Raw genomic sequence first — 21,891 nt, 5'->3', positions numbered from 1 at the left:
TGCCTTATGTTGAGAGGTTTGTTTGCTTTGTGCCCAGAACTCTTGTATTTCCAGGTTTGACCTGCTCCAAGAACCTACTATCAAAATAACTGATAATGTTTTAAAAGACAATACCAAGAAACCAAATGCTTATCAGTTCCCCCCCCACCCCCTTTTTTTTCCCCCCCAGAAAAAAAGCTGTGAATGATTAGGCAAAGACATGCATGTATTTCAGTAGTCCGGCTTTGGCTGAAAAAACCTGGGCTATTGATTTTCTTTTGGATGGTGCCAAGGGCTCCTCTGCCTTCCATCTCAAAAGAATCTGAAACTGAAAAGGTCATCAGAATGCTGATACTCAGGGTATCTTTCTGGTTATCCTGGGTCTTAGTTAAGCTAAACATGAAATGTCATCTCCTTCAGCTCTGGAAATACTCATGTGACTCACTATAGCAAAGGGCCCTGCAAGTATTTCCCTGGTGGTGCCAGAAGAAAGGACATGTTTGTGTAGTAGTGTTTTATTCTTTCTAATTTCCTTAGTGTGTAAGGTTGCTGTGTTGGATGACCTAGAAACTCCCAGCCTCTTAGTGGACATTCTTCTGTAGTAGGCAGGAGCAGGGTTTCTTCTCAGCCACATGCCTGGGATTTCTTGAGTGCAGTCTTTTGAGCCCTTCTGAAGCATGTGGGACTCCTCTATACAATCATGGCTTGGTTTGCCAAGGTCTAACTAGCCCTTCATGTGAACCATGCATTTTGTTGTCTTTTGTGTTTTGTAGAGATTGAAGACTGAAGCAATTGCTTAGCTGAGAGCTCCCTTGTGACACAGAATTGCATTTTTCATAGAGAGAAACTGGCACTTGAAATCATAAAAGATGGATTTTATTTTTATTTTAATTGTTCTGTCCTTGTGCCTAGCTCTGTTTTACACTTTAGGGGAACCATGATAATCCTGGAGTATCCACAGAGTTCTTGAATAAATTAATGTAGAATTTGGAAAACAAACTGACTCTGTTTATTATCAAAGCAGAAGATGCCTCAGCATACTGTCTGCATAGCTAAGACTAGTATAGCTCAGATGTGTTCAAATCAAATGCTTTTTCATCTTCCTAAGTAAATTTTCTCACTGATATGCAGAAGATCAGCTTGGTTCTTTATTACAAAATATACAGCTTCTGTGAACTAGATAGTCACCAAAGGTAACATTAGACACTGAACAAATAATTGTTTCCTGTCACACTGCATTAGTAACTGGGAAGAAAGTGTTTCCTAATTTGTATTTGTGCAGAACTAAATATAGCTTTAGTGAAGCTTAACTTCAGCTCCAGCCACTCAAGTCCCTAAGAAATTGAGTACTGTGTTTGTCAGTCACTGGAAAAATTACTCTCTGTGTGTGTGCTCCTTGCCCTCCAACTTTCCAGTTTTATAATCTTAGAGACTTGAATGTGAGGCTGTGCAAACTCTCAGAAAATCCTGATAGTCCTGGGTTATTGCTGTCTGCAGGAACTATGGCAGAAATTTTTTTTCTATTAGGAGTTTGAGGATATCAAGCCCTGACTGCATTCCCCATTCCCTACTTAGCAAGGAGAAGGTTAATTTGTCCTGCAGTTATGCTTTCCAGCAAAAACTCATCTGAATTTTCATCGAAAATCTGAATTTTATTAGCTCTTCTACTGTAGTTGTTCTGTAGAGCTGATAGTCTGATGCACAAGATCTTAAAAAAAATGTTTAAGAAGTATTCAGATTGGGATGTACCAGTGAAATCATGCTGGTAAGAAAAATCCATGTTACAGGAAGGTATATTGAATAGATTGTGTCTCCTTGCTGGGAAACGTACAAGCTTGTGTCTGCACCTTGGTATTGAGTCTGGCAGCTGTGGGGTAACAACTTTCGTGCTACATTTGCACTAAAAAGGCAGCACTGCTTCGTGAGGTACTGGAAATGCCAAATGCTGCATTTTAGAGCTTGAGTCTTTCAGCTGGAATCTGTGAGGAGAATGCTTCAGGTTCATCTCTTCCAGTGAGGCTGAGTGTGAGTACCAGGCTCAAAATAGTTCCTTTTTTTTTTTTTTTTTATTAATTTGAATTCACCAAGATAAGCTCATCTTCCCTGGCTGTCTCTGCTGGACACTGAGGAGGAGTGTTTTTGAAAGGTCTGAGGGATCTTCCATCCAGAGCTTGTAGAAAACAAGACAGTACTTCATCATTCATCTGTGTCACTTCAACCTTAAGTGCACCACTAACTTGTGCACTTTATCCGTGCTCTGCCCAGTTCCATCAGCACTCTGCCCAACTGTCTCATGTTATTGGTGATGCACATAATTAGGAGCATGTTGTTGCTGGTGAGGAGGAAGAGGAATCCTATATTGGCTGTCTGTCTGCACCTGTATCTCTTAGTACAGAAAGATCCTTTGAAGAAGTGATGTAAAGAAATCCAAAGAAAGTTGCCAAGGTTTGTAACAGTTTTCTCCTGGCAGTCTGCGGTTTATTTATACTGTAGGATGTGACAGGCAATTCCTGGTGCCTCAGCTCTGTCTGAAGTGTGAGTGATCGCTGGAAACGTGAGTGATTGCAATAGCAGCTTTCTTCCCTCCACTGGGGAGAAGTTTTGAGATTGAGCTCTCCCCTCACTGATATCTTTGAAGTTTGGATCTTTAAAATCATTCTCCAGCCAAAGACCTACTAGTGCAGTTGTCATCCTTCCTGTCTTAAGGAGGACTGGACCAGCCTCCCTTCAGAGGCCATTAAAACTGCTCGTTTCATCTGCTGGAGAGGTCAGCAGAGAAAGACATAAGTAAGTAATTATTCCCTTCCTCTCCTCCCAGTAGCTGAGAGAGCTCTGGAAGTGAAACATCATTAAATCTCTGAGCAGTGTGGACAGTCTGCAAGCCAGCCATGGAGCCCATGTCACATGGCAGAGGCAGGGCTGAGTAACAGGTGGTATTTAGAAATTAATTAGTATTTGTGAATAACAATGTGCCGTTAGTAAGAAAACAATTCTGTCTGCTTGTGAATATTTATGATGGTGACTTTCAACACTGCTTGGATCATGTAATGCTTTTCCAGCTGCTGCACCTCCTCTTGTGTCACAACATTTCTCACCAGAGTGAAAATACTCTCCGCTGTGTGGATCCATCCCACAGGGCAGCAGCTGGCTGAGCAGTGCTGTGGAGTACACTCTTAAAAGAGTATTCTCACCAGTTCAGTGGTAGTGGGACACTATATCCCAAACACTTGAAGTATTCTTTGCTGGTGGAGTAAGCCATACAAATTACCTTGAGAATTCATCCCATTAAGAGCCAAACCATGCACAGAGGTAGTGCTGTGTTTGAAGAGAAAGCAGGTGTTAAAGGTTGTTCTACTTCTTAATGTTGTGTGTGAGTGCTTTACAGTAGATCAGACTTGCCTAATATAATCTTCGTAATGCTTTCATTTAAAAAGCTCCCTGTGGTTTGTATTTGTTGAACTGAAAAAGCAGAATCTACTTTGTAGCTTGGTGAGGTGGGATGTTCTATTGAACATGTGTTCAGACTGTCATTTGGGAAAGATAATAGGTTTTTAACCTCTGTCACTGTTAGACTGAGGTATTTATGGATCTCTGTTGAAGCTGTGCCTAGGCAGGTAACCTTGTGATGCAGGTTTTTCACAATTTGCCATTTTCTTGTGATAAGTTGTGGCTTTTCTTGGCCCCTTGTGGTGCCTCTTGCAGCATCAGGCAGCATGGGAGCTCACCAAGAGATGAGGAATTCCTTGCTGTTGTCGATGCTGCATAGAAAGCTCATTGTTGCTGATGCTGTCTGTTCAGTAAACACTGTCTCATAGATTGAAAACTCTGCCTTGAAGAGTTCATGAAAATATTCCTAGCTTGACCCATGGAAACTGGCAAAACCCATGGAAGTAGTGCTCATGTTTTCAGCAGCAGAGGTGTCCAGGTGCAGCTGGAGGTGCTGGGCTCTTGTTCAGGGTGCTGCCGGGGGCGTGCAGCATGGCACTTACTCTTGGCAGCCTCCTGACTGCTCCTGACAGCCTTGAGTTTAACTTGTGGGAGGGGGGAAGCTGTGTGTACTTCAGTGTGCTAAAATCCTGTTGGTGTGGTCTCTCTTTTGTCACTCAAGGCCTCCAGCAGCCCAAATTAGCAGATGGAGACTGCAGTGTGCTGCAGGGAGGAGGTTCTCTCCAGTGAACTGCCATCACCACTTTGGTCACTGCTGATTAATTTTTTTTGTTCATGTTTAATCCTCAGCAGCAAGTACCTAATGTTTATATGCCCTTTCCGTGTCTAAGCAGAACATCTCCTTTATAAAGTCAGTTAAGACATCCAAAACTGAATCAGTGTAAAATTTTAAATATATCTGTCAGACGAACAGATGCAAAGAAATTCACAGCAGAAGTGATCACTTCAGCATTCCCAGGTCCTCATGTGGCAGGGACTTCCAGGAATCCTCAATTGCTTATTAAACTGTGCTTAATATGACAGAATATTTTCTAACCTCATCTTAAAATTCTGTGTTCCATCTTGATATTTTCAATGTAGAAGAGATAGTTTGGGTTTGGGGATTTTTGTTTGGTTTTTTTTTGTGTGGGGTTTTTTGTTTGTTTGTTTTGGTTTTTTTTAGTGACATGTTTCCACTTCCCTTTCTAGCAATAGTGTCACTGTGGTGTAGCTGAGAATAGTTGACGTGAGCTGGCCCTGTTACACACATGCAAAAAGCTACTTAAGCTTTTGGGAGAAAGAAGTTTCTACTGAAATACATGAATGTCTACCATGAATGACTGCAACTGTGTATTAGAACTATAGCAAATTCTATAGGGCTTCTAAGGAGTACATTTCAAAGAATGCATAAAAAGCAGTATAACAATTAGCAGCAGAGACTGATGTATTTAAATGAAGTCATTAATTTAAAGTGTTGGCTTACAGAACTTTCAAGCATTTTTAGGCATTTAATAAAGGGTTGCTTTTTAAGTAGCTTAAGTATCCTTCTCTGTATGCAACATGTCCTGGGAATTAACAAACCACTTACTGCTGCATGGATTCCACTCAGATGCCATTCCTGCAGCAAAGACTGATAAAGAGAGTGGAAAGAGCCAGTACTGAAATGGTTGTCCTATTAGTTTGGGGGAAGGGAGAAAACAAATCTGTATAATCTCCCTTCTGTTTATTTAGTATGCTGATCTGTGCCATGGGCACCAAGGTGGATGTGTGCATGCCTAAAAGAGGGCTTTCTTCAAATTTCAGGGAGCCTGGCAGGAGGTGCCAGGGTGCTTGTCTGAAATTCTCTGCTGAGGGATGGAGACCAACAGTGTGAGACAGCTGAAGGTGGAAGCTGTTGATCTGATACTGAGGGAGAGATTCTGGGGTATGAAATGGGGACCCTGTGTGAAAGGAGGAAAAACTCATGATGCGTTCTGGATAAAAGAGCTTGAAGGGATAGAAGAAAGAAGGACAGTGTGGTCAAAGTTACAGAAAACATACTGAGGAGTATTGTGCATAGATATTGGCAGGGTAAGACCTCCGGGTTTAGAATAGGAGCACGCTCAGAATAATTACAGTGAAGGCTGCCAGTGTGTGCCAGAAGTAAATATAGTAGTGTAAGCACTGCTACAGAGTCATTGAAGTCAATGCTGCATAACATAAATTGCATAATATATTTATTTGTGAAGGTTATTAGAGCACAGTTTTAAATGGATCTGAGTCCTTGGTAAGGTGAGTGTATTTTGGTTCCCTGGGCTGAGGTTTCCAATATATCCCAGTCTGATCTATGGGCAAACTGCCATCAAGAGGGGGAAGGTTGCTGTTCCCCTCCTACCAGCTCCAGTGCTTGTCCCAGCATCTCCTGATCTGATTCCATACAAAGTGCCAGGAGGAAAGGAACTGCCCTCTCCCCACAGAAATGGAAAAAAACTGGGGGGATTTTTGTTGTCCTGGTCAGCTGAGTTGTTGAGGGGATGAGAGGATCTCCAAGGTGTTGTGTGTCTGAGGGGTAGGTGGAGGTATCTCTGAGCACACTGGATACAGGGCAGGCAGGCTGTTCAAGCCTCATGTCCCACTTCAGAACTGGAGCAAACCATCTCCCACCAAGAGTGCATGATGCAGCAACCATCAGACACCCACAATTCAGGGCTCTGTCACACTCTCCATAAGAGGGCTGAAACTGTTTACAAAATGCGTACTTTGTAAATGATAAAGACTAAATAATGTATTCTGTGCATTTGCATAATTTTGAATCACTTATCCTTTTGAGGGCTGTAGTCATTCGGCTCATGTTAAAGTACGCTTAGCAGTGGAGTTGAGCTCAAGCCATCAGCTGTGGGTTGAGTTGACACTGAAGATAAGGAGGTATGTTTTAGGGAGACCATGCAGGATCCCTGTGATGTCCCTGGCATCACAGAGCAGTGCCCTGAGGGCTCAGAGGTGAAACAGGTAGGAAGCACGGTCAGTGCTGTGAAAGGTCAGGGTGTCTTTCAGAAAGAGCTCGAGACCCAGAGTGGCACATACCTCCATGGTGATGGCATGCTGGGTCCTAACCTTAGGAGGCATTAGGAGAGAAGCTTCTGCTCTGCACTCATTGGGATGGAGAAGGTTACCAGCTGAAAATACTGGAGAAACACATGTTTAGGCAGTTGCAAGGTGACAGTGGGCCACAAGGATGAGTTTGGGCAGAAGATGCTGATGTGGGGTGATAAGAACTTGCTTGATTTGGGTGGGCAAATGAACCCTGACAGGGAGGTGGTGTAATTCATTTTTTATTGTCAGAGAAATAAACTTCAGGGATAGGAAAAAGCTGTTTAAGCTGCTGGATCAATGTTGGCATGAAAACAAATGGATAAAAGCTGTTCAGGAATAAGTGTTAGGCTGAAAGTTTTTTTACTACTGGAAGAGCTCAGCTCTACAGTTGGAATTGGATGTGGAGGCTGAGGGAGAGCACTGTCAGTATGTCGGGCTCTGTTGCTGTGATTTGGATTCTTGGATATGATACCTGTCATGGAGGGCAAAGCTAATCTCTGAACGTCTTTCCTGCTTGCATCTGGTGGTGGATTATCATAATTGTGTCATGCGCAAGGAGAATAGGGGAAATAGTCCCTTGCTGTCATGGTTTTAATAGTGCTGTATGGGAATATGTGCTGCACTGAACTGCTTCTTCCCCAGGGTGGAGAATTCATGTCATTAAGCTAAGTTTTAATCGTTGCTGTACCTTTAGTCTGTGAATATCTCTGCTGCTTTGGTCACTTGTGAAATTTATTCTTATTTTGTTTATTTTTCCCCTAGGTATTTTTATGGCCTCTGTCACAGTGGTGTCTCAGTGTCTTCCAGGCATTTATGGATTTATTCTGAGAACGTTCCTGTGAGGTAAGGAAATATTATCACTTGGTTTTACAGACTAGGAACTGAGGCAGAGGAAGACAAAGGTTGCAGGAGTCTTGTAGCATAGCCAGCAGTCAAGCACTGATTGCCAACAAGTTCATTATTGTCCTAATCCCATACCCAGCTACCTATCTCTGGCTTTTTTTCTTTCTTTCTCTTTTTACTTTGTTTTTTATTTTTTTCTTTTCCCTTCCCTTGTCTCAGTTTTAGTAATCTACAAGGAGCTGGGAGGACCTGTGGAAAATATGATTAGGGATACTGGTGTCCTTTTTTTAACATTGTTACTTATGAGTTGAGATTCCTTTCTAAAAATATCAGCAGATCTGTTTATGTTAAATGATTAGCATGTTTAGACTTCCACAGATAAGCTGCCATGCCTTTTTCAGTTAGTAACTCCTTTATCCTACCTGTCTAGGCTTGTGGCTGTCGAATTCTTACCCTGCGTAAGCTAATGCCATCCCAATCACCTAAAGCAATGCCAAGAATTTCATCATCCATGCAAAGATCTGATTCATGTCAAGACAGGTGTAAAGTTTCTCAAGCACACTTAAGTATAATTACTGTTTAACTTTATTTTTCAAAGATCTTTCCAAGCTGGCTGAAATGTGCAGCTTTGAGCTCCCAGATTCTCCCAGAAATTGGATTTCAGTGCCTGATTAGTGATGCTGATCTCTTTCCAAAGTATTGCAAACTTCCTGACACATATGTGCTCTGAATTACAATTTAGATCATAAAATCAAATATCATGAATAACAGCTTGAAAAATGTCTTTTTCCCCTTTTAAGTAAGGAATTTTAAAGTTAGGTCTCCCTTGAGCCCTTTTTTGTCTTCAAGATGGTATTTAAAATGTGACTTTTACTACTAAAGAATTTTCTTAGAGTTACAGCAATGCTACAAGTTAGAAATACACCGGCAGACTATGAGAAATATTTTTATTTATGTTAAAATCATCAAAATTATTAAAAATATAACATTGCAAAGAAATTTTTAATACCATCTTTCTAATTTTTCCATCTGTAAATTACACATACTAGATCACATTTATGCTCTTTATTAGTGTGTATTACATGTCCTTGTGTCCCCAAGAATAAGGCCCTAATGACTCATGAATTCAAAGTGTACTAAATAAAATTAAAGAGCTGGCCAGTGACCTTAACAGTCTATTAGGCTATATGTCACTCATCCCAGTATTCGTTGAGTGTGGAAGAGTAGCAAAAATTCATTAGCTAAGATGCTGATGCTTGAAACAGGCAAGATTTCGTTAGCATCAGAACTGGTGTTGCTGCTTAAATGGAGATAGAAGCACAAATGGTAGATATGTCTGTGTATGTGTGTTGAAAGTACTCCTGATGTGGTCCTGGGGCAAGGGAGAAAGCTGCTCCAGGGCCTTTGGGCTCCGAGCCTTGTGGAGGAGATCCTGCCAGCACCTGGTGCTGGGCTGGGCAGGGGCAGGTGTAGCTGGAGATGGTGCTCAGGGTTTGGGATGTGCTGCTTGAGAGGTTCTGCAGAGACAATGCAAAGGGAGGGCTGCTTTCTGAAACCTTGTGTTTCACAGCAGCAGGGCAGGGAAGGATGTGTTGCTGTGGTGTATGGCATGCTTGGTTTTCCTCAGAGGTGAGCCCAGGCTGGCATGATTGCATTTGGGTGCAGGCAGGAGGGTGAGCAGGAAGGCTCTGGGCTGCTGTGCCCTCTGAAGAACAGAGTTTGAACACTGGATCCCCTTCTCCCTTAGCTCAGGAGAAGGGACACGAACAGGGACTGAGTATGCAGAGGTGCAGACAGGTCAGAGCCCCTGTTGCCCACCAGCTTCCTTGCAGGCTCACCTGCCCCATAGAGCTGTCAGCATGATGCCAGGCTGGCAGTGGGCAGCAGGGCCGAGTATCTCCCAGCAATGGGCAGGCTTGGTGACCTGCAAACCTGGACAGTATCTGAATTATGGTAGCATCTGTAACTTAAGTTCACATTTCTTAACTAATCATCTGCATTTTGTTTTGTATCGTGCTTGGAAGCATCCTAGAGCTTAGTTTGGAGATGGCCACCCCCCAGGGAGGGCACTATGTGGTGATAGAACTGAACCAGGAGAAGTGACATTACGTGGGAGCTGAGGCGGCAGCTTGGTCATGCAGCTCCTCAGCAAAACAGCTGTCCTTGAGGGCTTCTCAGTTTTATAGCACTTCTTTCCTGGTGTGTGCAGTTATGAATGCTTTCAGCTGACCCTGAGAAGGTCTTCTGTCATTCTTAAAGTAAACTCAGGTTTTAGGAAAGAAAAGATGACAGATTCAGTCAATAAAAAAATGTAGCTGGAAGTACAGTTTGAGTGGCGTGCAGTAATATCGTTTAAAGTAAATCAACTTTCTGGAACATAAATTGGGCAGCATCTCACTGTTCAAGGTCAGGGTTTATCTGTAGGGTTTTCTTTTAAAATAATTTCCTTAATAATGATTTGCGGGGAGGAGACTGAGAGCCTAGGAACAAAGTGGATGAATGGGAGAAAAAAAGAAAAGGAAGCCTTTTCAATCACATCAAGCTGAATCTAAAGCAACAAGGAATGTTGTTACAGGAGAACCCCTGAAGATAAACTGTAACCTAGATTAGCAGAATACAGATTAAGTTTTCAGGAGTTTTGAGACAGCACTTTGTCCTGAAGCAGTCTTTTGTCATTCATTTAAACTAAAGTTATTGTATGATTGCATTTTCAGGGATATACAAAAATACCTATCAATTTGAATATTACAGTCATGAAGTTAAGAAATTTATTAAAGTGAATACTGCTTGAAAATATTAAAAGAAAAACAAAGTTTAGATTTTTCATTTGAACTGGCTATTGCTAGTGAAGTACTGTATATCTATGTGATCATGGTTTGGGGGATTTTTATGCAAGCAGCATTACCACTGGAAATGCAGTTGAAACTGAAACTTCTACATTATTATTTTTTTTCATTCTGACTTTAAAGTGTAAAAATGTTGTCATTAGGTTACATTGTCCTCTCATAGTACTTTGAACATTTTTATTCTTTAGTTTATTTACACTTTAGAAAATGTGTTATGAAAATGTGATACCATATTCTAATTGAAGGGTTGTTTTCTGCAATAGAGGTTACATATTTTTACAAAACGTTGGCACAAAACTTACGTGATTCAAAGTGATTTGTGTGTTAATGCCATATTGGCTGGAACATATTATAATTGATGCAAAACAGTGAGTTACCCCTTATTTTTCATTGTAATCCAGTGAACAGTGTTTTCTGGCTGTACTTAAATGACAGGCTCAAAAGGTCATTGGAAGAATTTGTTGGCATAGTTCAGCCTTATTTATATGTGACTGTATTTTTTTTTTTGACTTAACAGTCTTTGCAAGTCACTTTATCTCACAAATAAGTAGATTGCTTTAATATATTGGAACCCAAAGGGCACAACTATTGGCCATTTACCTGGCTTCACATGATGAGTGTTGGAGAATGCATGTGGAGATAGAAGAGTGGGGTTTAAAGCTCCAAATTTGCACTTGTAAAATTCCCATCTGCTTTGAAGGTGTTTGCTTTAGCTGTCTACAGGGATACATATTTTCAGAAGTTTATTTATGAAAAAGAGGCTCTGGAGATGCTGGAGATGTTACAAGATTTAACCATATTTGCAAAATTGAATATGAGCTTTAGCCCTCTGGTCTTTTTAATTTCCTTTTTGTATTTTACGATGAGTATATTGGTAGGTAGCTTTTGTGTTGTCACTTCACCTGTTTAATTTAAATTTAGGTATCTGAGGGTTGTGCAATAAAGGTAGAATCTCCATAACTGGCAACATAACCTTGTCTTGCAGAGTCAGCACTTGCTCATGCTCTGGCGCAACGGCTTTGAATAGCTGCCACCCTATGTGTGTGTTTCCTAAACTCAAGACAAGTGCTGAACTCATTAAAAATACATGCTATATAAGTTAATGTGCATAAGGAGTTTTGGTGCTGAGATCTCCTTTGAGGCTACATTTAACTCTAATTAACTTGGTTTCGTTCTGTCTACTATCAGCAGAGGCTTGGCTGAAACCCGCCAGTATTGGTTAAACTGTGGGTTTGAAGTAGAGCCCAGCGGGGTGATGGATTAAAAAGCACGGAGTTGTGACTGTGCTGGGGCTCCCGGTGCCTGTGCCAGCTCCTGAGGCTGTGCTGGGCACGAGCACCAGCTGTGCCATTCCTGGGGCACAGCGCACAGCAAGCGGATATGCATCCCATCCTACTCTGGGGCAAAACTTGGGATTTCTAAAGAGGCCTGAAATAATGAGGTTTGCTGAGCTGTGATTCAACAATTGCATGACACCAAACTCCTCTGACTAAAACAGAGTCTGAATTTTTCAACTAGTGGAATAAGGAACAGCAGCTGAGACTACCAGTATTTTGCTGTTCTGACTGTTCTCTCTATTCATACCTTGTTTTTATACATCATTAACTCAAGGATGAGATCCAGGGATTTTCCTAATTACGATCTGTTTTTCAGGGGAGGCAGGCAGCAAGACAGGGATTACTGATGGTGGCATTTGCAGTAGGGACAAGTACCAGCAATATATGGATTGGAAATATGGGGTGGGTTCTCTCTCCTGACAGCATTGGAAATCAAGCTTTATATTATGTCCAGTAAAGTAGGTTTCACTGAAAGCTGATTATAGTATTTTGTGAGAGAATGTTTTCAGTATATCACTCTGGAAGAAAATACTCACAGATTCGTATTCAAGGGTAGGCTGCTGTATTTTGTGTAACTAGAAGAATGCATGGATATGTTGCATTTTCATCACAGCTAGCAAAAGAAAATGATTTTCTCCCTTCTTTTGACTAGTACTAGGGTTTTAGCTTTGCAAAAGGATTTTCTGTAGAAGTACCAGGTAAAATGGATTCTGGATTTAAAGACCAAGTGGAATGGGATCCTCTGCCCAGCAGTTTTTGAGTGTTCGTAATTTCTTGACAATTGGACCTTGTAAAATATTTCAAGATGGGTACACTAGAAATTGAGGCATTCAAATCACTAACTGCTTTTAAAAGTGACAGCCAGAATCTCCATGAACATTGCATCTTCTGCCTAGGGGATCACAGAACAGAGCCTTGATGTGTGTTTGAGGTTGGAAGTGAAGCTGTTTAAGGAGTTACTGTGCTTCAGCTGAAATGTGGTAACAGCACACAACCATGTCTAGTTCATTTTGCTGAGAAACAAAATAGAAATCACAGAGGATGATCTAAGGCTGTCTGTTTTGCTTTGCGTAGAAGCAGACTAGCAGTGATCCTGTAGTGTCTTGCCACGTCTCAGCCATGAGGATGGTAATTTCCAGCTGATAAAAGGTAAATTATGGCTAGAACAGGTGGATAGATGCATTAAAATTGTATGTGCTTCAAGATACCTGTCTCTGTTCATGGAGGAGTGGGACTTGCTGTGCTGGTTTGGACCAGTGGTCAGTCTAATTCAGTATACTACCCCTGGCAATGATCAGGGTTGGTTAACTTAGGCAATCAACAGGAAATTGTGCATTTGATTATCAAATGTTTCATCTACTGCGGAAATGTTGGATTGTTTTTCTTTCTTTTGATTTAAAAAAAAAAAACTAGGCTGATTTAGTAATTGATAGAGTCCCTTCTAAAATGCAGTTAAAATTTCTTGTTAAATCTTCCTGCACAGACAATGAGTTTATTGACATTTCGTAGTGTTTTCCCTTCAGACACCTCAGCTTGAGGATTGCTCTAAACCATTTGTGGTCCTCAGTCTAGCTCAGACCAATCTTCCTAAATGTTCTTCTGTACCTCCAAAAGGCCATAGTCATAGTGTAGGAATAGTGTGGAGTTGGTTTTTTTTTTTTTTGCTAACGTTATAGCTGAAAGATAAAATATTAAATTGATACCATGTAGTTATTGTATTGCTTGAGTGTGTCTTCACATTAAATTAATTTAAACAAGGTGATAGGAGTAAAGTGCAGACTAGAAAAAGGCTAGATCAGAAAAAGAAGATAAGATAGGTATATTCAAATAGGCAGAGCCTGATGAAATTTGCCCTAGGGTACATCAGCAACTAGCCAAGCAACCTTTGAACCATTTACAATTATCTTTTAGAAATTGGGAAGGCTAGGAGAGGTCCTGAAGGACTGAAAAGGGCAATGGTATTACCTCAGTTTGAAAAAGGGAGGTCCAGGGAATTACAGACTAGTTAGTCTAACTGCAGTGCTTGGAGAATTGGAACAAAAATTTTAATCAGTTTCTAGAAATCTGGAGGATAAGAAAATAAGGACTCTGGGATAGCAGTACCTGTGGTGTTACCATCACTTCAATAGTTTCTGATAAAACCTCATGACATTTCTCTGGAATAAGGAAATATATGTATTTAATAATATGATAAACAAATAATTGTTTAAGGACCATGTTTGAAGTGTAGTTAGCCATAATTTACTGTGAAAATCAGGGTAAGAAGGGATATGGCATGAGGCGTGTGAATACACCCATGTTTGTCTTGGGCTGAGCTTTATTTGCTGTTCTCTTTACTGGTGTGGATGAGGGAATACTAACTAAATCTGCAAGTAAGTCCAGACTGAGAGGTGCTCAAGCACGGCAAAGCATAGTTCAGAGTTAAATGGCTATGGTAGATTGAAAAGGCATGTGGAAATCTGCAGCTTACAACTTAATGAGTTGAAATGAGGAAATACAAAGTGGTGAGGACGTGGCAGGGCTGCACGGCACAGGAAGACTGCTTTGGGACAGGCACTGGATCATCACTTGTGCACAAGCTGACAGCTGCAGAAAGGACAGAAGCTGTGGATGGAGTGGATGCCCAGGACTGTAGTTAAAGGTAATGGTGCTGCTGTCAGTGCTGCTGAGGCCCCAGATCTGGTGCTGTGTCCAGCTGCAAGGATGGTGCATCAGGGAACGTGGGCTGGCTTTGGCTGAGGACTGGGATGACAAGTGGGTGTTGTTGGCTCTGGGTCTGACCAGCCTGTGGGTGAGGAGACCAAGTGGTCAGTTGCTATCTCAGCCAAGAGATGGACAAGAGGTGGTCCTAGTTGATGGGAAAAGTTGAATCCCACTAGTGGTCACAAGGATGAGGAAAGCAAGTCAAGCAAGGTGCCAAAACCAGATGAATTAGGCAGAAGACTGTGTGGCTGTGGGCTGGAGAAGGGGATGTATGAGTGGGGTCCAGGGGAGCTGTGCTTCCCAAGCATGGGGGAGGGAGAGTCTGAGCCATTGTCACCCACCCCTGGGCAGGTGGATGGGGGTGATGGCAGTATCCAGGGGGAGCATAGTGAAAGGAAAAGAGGGAGAGTGCACGGGGTGCAGCAAGGAAAGTTCCTATAGCTCAGCTTCAGCGTGAAAGGGCATTGAGCAAGAGTCCAGAGAGCTTGTAATGCTTCCATTTCAGAAGGTATTCAGAAATCAGCTGGGCAAGGCTCTGGACAGCATGGTCTGACTTCAGCGTTATTCCCGCTTTGAGTATGGATTTGGACATGCTGAGCTCCTTTCCCACCTGCTTTATTCAGAGTTTTAATAAACTATTTCCTTCTTCCTTATCTTTAGAGGTTGAAATATTTGAATGATATTTATCTCAGGTGAGTGCCAGTGCTTCTCAAGGTAACCAGTGTTTCAGAAGGGCCAGATACTACAGGGATTGCCTCCCTCAGTGTGTCTTAATAACATAAAATTGTTTGTTTTCTCAGTCATGTGTCAAGAGGAAACAGTGTAATCAAATGTTTAAATTTCTTCTGTGCTTCGGCATTTTCTTTGTTAGAAGCACTAGTGTATTTTCTGGGACACAGGTGTTTAAATTCCTAGCCTTCAAGAAACGTTTGTGTCAAGCACGTGGATTGGATTGGGTGCTTGAAGGAAATTGCTGCTTTGTAATATAATAAACATGTACCTAATCAGAGAAGCTGATTATTTCCCATCACAATAAATAGAAAACGTGATCAGTGACATCAGCATCTATTTTTTCTTAGTGTTTTGCAAAAGTAATAGCTGTGAGCTTGTAATAGTGATATGTAATCTCTAACATGCAGTGGTTAAATATTATTATACATTGTCTGTGTTTAAAGATCAAGAATGGTTTTTTAGGTAATGAAACGTTAACTATCAAGCTCCATTTTTGTAAGTTGACCTGTATTTTCTAAGGTGACCTGTAGAAAAGGGAATGTGTTGTTGTCAGAGTGGCCATCTGTTGCATGAACCTTAGCAAGAATTCCATACAATTATTAGAATATTGAGAAATGGACTCTTAAGGTTTCTGTCAAGGTCTGATTTAATCAGTTAAGAACATAGCCAGGCTGCTTGGCAGGGATCAAATAAAGAATTCCCAAAGGCTCAGGGTCTGTCTAACTCATCTGTCCCATTTCCTTAATCATGTTGATGGGGTTTTTGGTTTTGTTTTGGTTTTGAAGCAGTGCTGTCAAGCTGACAAGGCCACTTTGTTCAGAGCTGTGGTGGTCCAGCGGTTGCTTTTTGTGATACTGTGAAAGTCTGTAGGGTCACGTAGTTACAGAGCTGCCCCATTTTCCCTGTTGGGACAGTTTCTCCTGGCACTCGCACAGTGGCACGGAGACTTCAGGCCATATGTGTAATCTCAGTTAATTGTGTTAGATATTTGTTCTCCTTGTTTAATGTTTGTCAAAGTCTTGTAAATGAAGTTGTTACAGTGTGAAATTTTATGGTGTCCGAGTTGGAAATGATCCTGCTTATCTTGTTGACTTCCTTCCAAGCTATTTCTTGTGGTGGTTCCGCTTTGTAGGCCAGCATGCAGGAGTGGTGAGCAGGTCTTTCTCCTGAGTTTTATTTGATAGTCATTAACTCCAGATGGCAAATATGATTTTATGCTCTTGTAAAAGGTGTTTTGTTCAAAAGGAGTTCTGTAACACATGCAGTGGTATTGAGGTTTTTGAAAATTTCAGTTTTATCTCTATTTCAAGACCACCGGTTATTAGTGTTGCCAGGGTGGAGACCCTGACTGATGAGGCACACAATGAAGAAGGGCTGATACAATGTACACTACAGATGGAATGACAAAAATGTCATATTTTTTTCCAGATAGCAGTGACTGATTGGCTGTAGACATTCCTGACACTGCCTGACAGAAAGGGTTATTTTATCTGAAAACAGTGCAGTTACAGATGAGAGACCTTCTGAAAAACATCACTCACTTTTACTAGCGACATCCATCACTTCCTAATTATGGGTGCTTTCAGGTGGAGAAACAAGTTCTTTCCATTGCTCCTCCAGAGCTTTTCTTGTCCTTCCAGCTGTAGCATAGGGTTAAAGTTGGCCTTTTATCTAGGGGAAGAGGGACCTGTGCATTAAATTAATGTATATTGATGTCTGTGTGTGTTTGAAGGGTATCCCACTGTTAAAGGAATGGCAGTGGCCAGTAACTGTGGAGAATGAATAATTCTTTGTAGTTTAACTTACCTGCTTTGAAGCGCAGAAATCTGTTAAACTTATATGTTTGGAAGTCAGGGCTTTCACTTTCTTCCAAAAGCTGAGTCAGATCAGAGCAAGTCATGTGTCCAGTGAAGAGAAAATCCCCTGATCCCTGCTGAGAGACAGGAGTTTCTGAATCTCAGTTTCCTAACGTGCTAATTTTAGCAGTAAAAGCAAGGCTTCCTTTAGTGGTCCAGGGGCTCTCACCCCTCTGGATGCCCCTGGAGCTGCCCTGACCATGGCACCTTCTTCCCCAGTTCCTGGTGGCTGCAGGTTCCTGCTGCCCCCAAGCATGGGGTAGGGAAGAGTCTTCTTACATCTCCTGGCTTGGCAGACAGCACTTGGCATTGCTGACTTTTGGTCCGTGGCCAGGACACAGACTAAAGTGGGATTTTTTCCAAAGTGCTGAATCACCCTGACCTTTTCTCACTGGATTTATTGATCCTGGTACCATACTGTAGAATTTTTCAGAATTCTATATATACAGTTTTTTTTCAAAGCCATGTGCATTTTCAATACAGTCCCTACCACTGCCTAGAGATCTGGTGTTGATTCCAAACCCTCTACTGCTTCCTTGCATCAGAGCAGACACTGGCAGCTGTATCCATTATATAGTGGCCTAATTGATTGGAAATCATTGTCTCTTCAGGAGCCCTTTCCATGGCTGGGTGTCTTGCACTCCAGTGTGCTTCAGCCCACCTTCTGTGCAGGGCTTGGGTTTTCAGCTTGGCTCTTAAGAAATTTACTTTCCTTTGCCATATTAGATAATTCTCCTACTGTAGTGTTACAGCAAGAGCAAGGCGGAAGCTTTACTTTCTCTGTGTGACTCTGTTTACATACGGATAAAAATAACAGTTGGTTGAAGTATTGTTTGTTTTTATGTATAGATGAGCTTTTGCTCCACCCATGAGTGTGCCTCCACGTACATTTCTTTGTATTTACTTTGGCCCATGGATCAGGCAGGTGTGGAGATGCTGAGGATACCCATAGCAGTATGGTCAGCATAGGTGCCTGTGTGCATGGTGTGGCCAGGGAATAAATGAGTATTTTCAAAATTGTTACTTAATTCCAGTGACTGCAGATGGCAAAGTATTTACAGTTGCTGGGGTAATCTCTGCTGCCCTGCTCTGCCTTTTCCCTTTGAAGAGTAGCTGCCTTGCAGCCCTTGCCTGGCTGCTGGTAATAGCAGTAATTAGAGCACACCTGGTAATGAGCACAGACGTGCTGTACCTTCTGCTGCCGAGGACACTGATGTCCTGAGGTTGGGAGTGCCCATTGCCACTTAATATGAGCCCTCAATTTAAATATAGGCTCAAGGTTAAAACCACAGATAAGGTGGGAGTGGACAGATCCATTCCCCAGGTACATCCCTGGCTTCCTCCTGAGAACTGTAAGTAGGACGGATACTGTCCTGTTGAACTGAGTTGGTATTCTTTTGTCCCTAATTTTGTAGTGCCACAGCAGGGCCTTTTTGCAAGAAGACCTAAAGGCTATGTCTTTTCCTTCAGATATGAATAGGCAATGAAAATGAGATGACAGTAATTTAAACCAAAAGTGTAGGCTTGGTGATGGTGTGGTCCCCAGACTTGGCGTACACCCAAGGTGCAGGTTGTGGATGAGCACTGCTGATGGGTTGTATCTTCAGAGTTCTGGAAATAGCTCTGGATGTCTTACACATTGAGTAAAAACCCTGAATGTTACTGAAGTTCCAGAGAAAGAATTGAATTGTGCTGATGGCTAAGTTTACCTTTTCCTGAAAACATGGTTCAAAGTTTAATTTACTTTAGAAAAAGGAGGGTGGAGGAAACAACAACAACAAAACCCACCCCAAACTCCAAAATACCCCATGCCCACTTTTTTGAAGTCTCAAAGACTGAAATGGATGGTTATCTATTAACTCTCCAAAGACTAATTTGTGGGGAAGGTGGCTCCAGAGCAGAGGCTTTTGCAGGGAAAGTGTGGGAGAGCCCATGTGTCAATATTGTTCTTACAACTTTTCCAATGCTTTTATAAATTGATAGTCTGGGAATTGTCTCTGTTACAGGTAAAGCCAACTTCAAGCCCCTGTGTGCTGATATTTTATTGAAGTGAGACATGAATGCTCTGGGGGGAAGATGGCATTGTGAGATAAAGGGCTCTGATACATGCATATAGCTTGAATGTCATCTTACAAAAAAGAGATAAAGCAGATGTTAATTGTAAAATTGTACTTTATATACACTCTTCTCTTATTGAAGTTATTTAATTCAGCATGTATGAACACATATGAGGGCTGTGTGTATCCATCCTAAAAATTCATCTTTGAAACCATTCTGTGATTATGTAAATATACAGTTTTAATAGAAGAGAGAGTAGATTTAGTAGTCTCTGATTAGAGAGAATATTTTTTCCAAGATGAGGAGTCTGAAATAACAGTTTGTTTTGAAAGAGAGCATTGCAGGTACACATTTTCCTCAAGCTTTATATAAGCAGTCTGACTGGAATAGCAGTTGTAATCTGTTTTAGTGATGTTTTTCCAATATGAAAGGGGCCAAGAGATGCCAAAGTCTAAAGGTCTACTGGTAATGGTTGAAGTGATGGGCGTTGTTTACAGAACATAGTGACTGGATAGCTGCCTCTTTGTAAGAGCATATGTGCGACCTTTGTTCTTGGTTTAAAGTATAATTAAGAAATACTTGTCTATGTGTATTTAAAAACAATAAAACCATGCCATTTGCTGACTGTAAGGTATTTGGGCTTGGCAGATATGAAGCATTTCAGTGAGTGCTGGTGTTAACTGTTTTGTTATTACTGATGTTGAGATGCCTTTCTCCAGTGCAGCTAAAATGAGGTTAAATCAAATCTTTATTAAGTGTTACTCATAGGAGTGAGGTAATCGCCTGTTGTCTTATCTGTATAGGTAAAACCCTCATCTTTTTTTGGTCATCACAAAGTGAAAACTGAGAAATCCCAGCCTAACCTACCTTTTGCCTACAGTGCGTGCCACGACTCTTGCAGATTTGTTATGGAGATATTTAGTAGGCTTTGCTTCTTTGTCTTGCTCTGCTAGTTAAGGCTGTGTGCTTTCATCACATAGAGGCAAAGCTGTGGGCAGTTCACTTCTGAAATCCTTGAAGATTGACTTTTAATTCTTTGTATCATTCCTCAGTGCCCGAAATTTCTGTGGCAGTCAGGGTTAACACTGGTCTCTTTGTTGAGAAACCGTCTTTCTTAGTCTGTTGTTTTGAGTTGTTACAGCAGGAGCTTTTTGCTGCTCCAGCGTTTGATGCTGTGTGTCTGCAGCCCCCTTCTTATGTGGGAAACAGAGGAAATATATGACACATGGCAGGTTTGAAGGGAGCATCTGGGAGTTGCTTGGAGGTTTTGGAAGTGCAGATTTAATGTGCTAGATGCCTTTCACAAAGCTGTGCTGTCAGCCTGAGGTCCATAGGAAGGCAATGCTTTCAGTACACCTAGGGCAGTGATGAAAACAGCCAGCAGGGCACTGGGGTTGGCAGGGCCTCGCTGCTCCTGGAGCTCCCTGCCCAGCCCTGCTGGGCTTGTCTTTCTGCATGCCCCATTTGCTGCTGACCTCTGCCTGAGGGGTGCTTTGCTCTTGCAGTGCTATCTGCCTTCATCCCTCCTTACTGCCCAGCAGCAGAGCATATGGATGGGTTTGATGGAGAAGAGTATTCACTGCTGCTCAGGCACTGGGGTGGTCCAAGTGTGCTGGTGTTTGGCAGGTTGGGCACACAGGAAAAGTGCTGGTGAGACATTCCCCATCTTCAGCCCTGGGCATGCCAGCTCTGCAACAGCTGAGCCATAGTGACCGGGGGTCTAGCTGGACAGGGTTGTGTGTCACACTGAATTAATGTAAATATTTTCAATAATGTGTTTATGTGCATAAATATATTATTTTTTCTAACAGCTGCAGTTCTTGAACCACAAACTGCAAAGGGAGTAATTTCACACCTTCAAAACAGAGGAGGCAAGCAAAGGAAATTCCTTAATTTAGCCTCTTTTACATGGATTGTGAAACTTGATAAACAGCTGCCTTAGCATATGGTAGGAAAAGGGCATCAGTAAGAAAGGGGGAAAAGACTTGAAACCAAATATCCCATCTCATTCCTCTTACAGCAGAATATCAGCTGGAAAGAAACCTAAGCTCTTTATAAGATGTTAAGCAATAACATTCTGAGAAGTGGGTATTTTTCCTCCATGCATGCAGCCACAGTTTGCTGACAACATGAGAAAAGGCCTCTGGTGTATAAATGTCTGGTTTTACCTTGTGGTGAAGGAACTCCAGATCTACTGTCTGTACTGTGCACTAACCATGGTGCAGACCTCCTTTTCTAAGGGTTGGTAATAAATAGAAAATGGACAACTCCCAGAGAATTTATTAAAGAGGAAATACTTTCTTAAACTTCTTTTTTGGCCCACTTGGAAGAAAATCTAGCCAGGGATCTTTCTCATCTCCCTTGTTGCAATCCATGATTAACGCCCAGGCCCTTTAAAGGCCATTAGTACAAGGAACAGAAGTTAAAAGAAAACAAACTCTTGTTTTCAGTTGCTTTCTCAGTGAATTCATTTTGGATTCAGTGCATGAACGACTTGTAGTTCACCAAGGGTCTGAGTCACAGGATCAAGGCTACAATGGAGGTATTGTGATCACCTTTCTCTTTCCACCACCCTGTGCAGCTGAGTTGAAATCCTCTTTTTGGCATCCAAGCTGTTGCTTTGGTGACCAATTATGACTCCAGAAGTATACATTGTGGTCTCACTCAATAGCTGAAAGAGCGTAAGGAAGAAGATAAATGTGTTCAAACACAGCTCTGTTTTGCAAGCCTTCAAGGTGATTCAGAATAGAGCTGTTGGCATGTTTGATTTAACGTGGTGTATCAGTGCAGTGTTAGGAATTCAAATGTCAGTGTTACAAATCCAGAAAACATAATTAAAGGTGATTTAACACTCAGAATGCTGTGCCCTTTGCATACACATTGTAATTACCTCTAATTTTTGTTAGCATGGAATTCTCGGTTTCTTTAAGCAGCACTGTTTCTCTGCAATTACTTAATTTTAGGAATCATTACACATTAATCACTCAAACCTTTGTTTTCTAGAAACCTAAGATGCAGTCTGTAATTTTGGTTTAGTGG

General features: G+C 41.7%; 1 protein-coding gene across 16 annotated transcripts in view; it reads left to right on the top strand.

The window, feature by feature from the left end:
• PTPRF (protein tyrosine phosphatase receptor type F) overlaps positions 1-21,891 on the top strand; it is a 375,339-nt gene that overhangs the window by 82,040 nt on the left and 271,408 nt on the right. For 15 of the 16 annotated variants that reach the window (XM_077785383.2, XM_085585737.1, XM_021528106.3 and 12 more), the window contains exon 2: positions 7,240-7,320. The gene's annotated coding sequence lies outside the window, so the exon portion shown is untranslated. Of the gene's footprint in view, positions 1-7,239; positions 7,321-9,118; positions 14,145-21,891 lie in introns of those variants that run through there. The other variant, XM_085585738.1, reaches the window with a different exon arrangement.

This window comes from Lonchura striata, chromosome 8 (assembly GCF_050655825.1).
Source record: "Lonchura striata isolate lonStrDom1 chromosome 8, ASM5065582v1, whole genome shotgun sequence".
Lineage (NCBI taxonomy): Eukaryota > Metazoa > Chordata > Aves > Passeriformes > Estrildidae > Lonchura > Lonchura striata.
Note: the sequence above shows the minus strand (reverse complement) of the source record. Positions and strands in the feature narration are given on the sequence as shown.